The sequence below is a fragment of the Choristoneura fumiferana genome, chromosome 9 (genome assembly GCF_025370935.1).
Source record: "Choristoneura fumiferana chromosome 9, NRCan_CFum_1, whole genome shotgun sequence".
NCBI lineage: Eukaryota > Metazoa > Arthropoda > Insecta > Lepidoptera > Tortricidae > Choristoneura > Choristoneura fumiferana.
In genome coordinates this window covers 5,924,827-5,927,762 of record NC_133480.1, presented here as the reverse complement: position 1 = coordinate 5,927,762, position 2,936 = coordinate 5,924,827, and the positions used below count along the sequence as shown (strand labels likewise).

Below are 2,936 nucleotides of genomic sequence, written 5' to 3'. Positions count from 1 at the left end.
CTGGCAGTCGGAATACCTGTCAGAGCTGCAGCAGCGGAAGAAATGGAAGATTGAGCAGCCTTCGCTTAAACGCGACGCCATGGTAGTACTGAAGGAGCCCAACGCGCCTCCTCTAAAATGGCGCATGGGTCGCATAGAGAACATCTACCCAGGACGAGACGGTGTCACCCGCGTCGTGGACGTCAGGACCACAAGGGGCATCGTGCGGCGTGCAGTGGGCAATGTCTGCCTGCTACCCACCACCAGCATCAGCGACTTACTTCAACCTCAGAACCCGACGGCTTCCGAGGGGGGGCAAGATGTTCTGGCACAACACTAGCAACTAGCAGCGAGCGAGGGACAGCACTATCTGTCAAACGGCACTACGTAAAGAGAACTCGAATAGCACGGAGCAAATTTTTATTTGAACTTTTTTAATTTGTAATCTTCGTGATTAAAGTATTTTTATCATCTCAAAACATCATTTCTATCATCATCTGCACCATCTGAAAGACCGGAGCGTTGATCCGTTCCAACTGTTATGTATGAAAAGACCTTTTTCACTTCTTCTGCTTGTAAACATCGTATTTATGCTTAATCTACGCAATATAAAATTATTTTTGATGCTCTATTGCATAAAGTTCAATCTTCGTCTTAGACTAAGGCAATCAGGTGCCAACAGACACAAACAAAAAGTTCGCTCATTAGCCTACACCCCCCACTCCCTCTATATAAGGCATACTTGATACGTATATTTCTCAAGTAGCATTGAGAAAGATACAGTGTAGTATTACTGTGTGTTCGCGACCGCATCAACAGGTATGTTACCGCGTATAGGTACTTAACGTTTATTGTTGTTTTTCCGAGATTTGAACTTGATCTCTCGGTGATCGCTTTCTTCATTAGATTTTTAGTAACACAATAATTAAAATTAGATTAATTTTAAAATATTAATAAAAGTAAAACTAACTAATGACTAAACTATAACTAGAAAAAAAGTATCCCCCCACGGCATGGACCCAAAGATGCTGGCAGCATTTCCTCACTGTATAGCAATGTTGATACGTTGTGCGAGGCAGCTGCCAGCTTACGGTCCCTGTGGTATCCGAAAGACGTTTGGATAATTATTTTATTTATTATTATATTCACTTCTCATGCTCTTAAAATGTTACTTTAGTCTGTGCATATCGGGACTAAAGCTCTTTTTTATTCTCTAGGGATTAAAGTATTTTTCCTTTAATTTACGTTGGAATCCCCTAAATAGCCAGACGGTGTTTGTGAATGGAGGATTTTTAGGCGTTAGGAACACGATTTAATTAATGATTACGAATATGAATCTATTCAATTATATTAAGGATTAATTCATTTATTATGCATACTGAATAAGTTTTAAAGGAGCTTTCACCCGCACATATATTAAAATAAAAAAAATTCGCGATTTTACCCAAAAACATTAAATTAAACTATTTGTATTTAATTTAATTCTTTGTTTGGAAAAGAAGTTCTATAAATAAATAATATATTGATTTAACCAAAACACTTAAGTTTCAAAGACAAATTTTTATTTTCTTTTGAATTGTACCTATAATAAGTTAACTTTTGATTTTACGTTTGTATAAATTATTAAGGATTTTATAATTATAATGAATTTTTAGACGACCAGATGGCCTAGTGGTTAGAGAACCTGACTACGAAGCCTGAGGTCCCGGGTTCGATTCCCGTGTCGGGGCAGATATTTGTATGAAATACGAATGTTTTGTTCTCGGGTCTTGGGTGTTTACTATGTAATTTAAGTATGTATCTATCTATATAATATTTATCCGTTGCTTAGTACCCATAACACAAGCTTTGCTAAGCTTACTTTGGGACTAGGTCAATTGGTGTGAATTGTCCGGTGATATTTATTATATATTATTATTTTATTATTATTAATTGTAAACTTCAACACTTCGTTTTTTTAGCATTAGGAAAAGAGTTGGTAAACATGTTGACGAGTATTTTATTAAAAAACGTTTTTGAAAAAAAAACCGGCCAAGAGCGTATCGGACACGCCCAAAATAGGGTTCCGTAGCCATTACGAAAAAAATTCACCTGATGCTGCAGCCAGGGTCGTCTGCTGATGACGGAACTCCTCAAGGGCTGATAGACAGATACGAAATTTTACATGTTCAACGAAACTGACACAATTATTTGCTCGCCCGCGACCTTTATGTTAGGTACTTTTATGCATACAATTTGTGTTCAGTTCATGCAGTTCCTCCACCTCCACACTGTAAGAACAACACAAATCCATCTATCACCACCACCACTTTACACTGGCACGTTTCGAAAATAACCAGAGCTCATCTTCAGAGCAACACAACCGTTCAGCAATGCTCAGTACGTGTGGAGGTGGAGGAACTGCATGAGGACACATTTATTGCATAAACGTATCATAAGGTCGCGGGTTGTCCAACTATATAATTGTTTTAGTTCATTGATATAGACCTATGCAAAGTAACGCCTGATTCAATGAAATTATGTACGTTCAGTTTTGATGTACACATCACTTGGGAGACTAAAATATACATATAGCTAAAATATGAAAATAAAGTTTTCAAAAACAAACCATAACTTAAATATGCTCTAAAATAAACATTAAATACCCTCCCTACGCCAACCAATCAACTCATTACGTAACTAAAGCACATTGTTCTAACCGCAAATTAATTGTAATGTTAGGTTAGGTGTTTGCAATAAAGATGTTTATTATTATTATTATTAACTCAATTTATTTATAATTACCTACCCTACCTGAACAGTACTGAAGTGCATATAGTAGTGCAGTAGTGACTGGCTGAACTGACAGACAACGCATAGCCAAAACTATGGTGGCAGAGACTTGAAATTTGGCATAGATGGACCTAAAATAATACAGAAGTGCACTAGGGAAGATTTCTAGAAAATCTCATGGAATA

The 2,936-nt window shown here is 37.1% G+C and overlaps 1 protein-coding gene across 1 annotated transcript in view; it reads left to right on the top strand.

Moving 5' to 3' along the window:
- Positions 1 to 704: 704 nt before the first annotated feature.
- LOC141431060 (cytochrome P450 4C1-like) overlaps positions 705 to 2,936 on the top strand; it is a 23,093-nt gene continuing 20,861 nt past the window's right edge. Inside the window, exon 1 of the mRNA XM_074092034.1 lies at positions 705 to 798. The gene's annotated coding sequence lies outside the window, so the exon portion shown is untranslated. The remainder of the gene's footprint in view (positions 799 to 2,936) is intronic.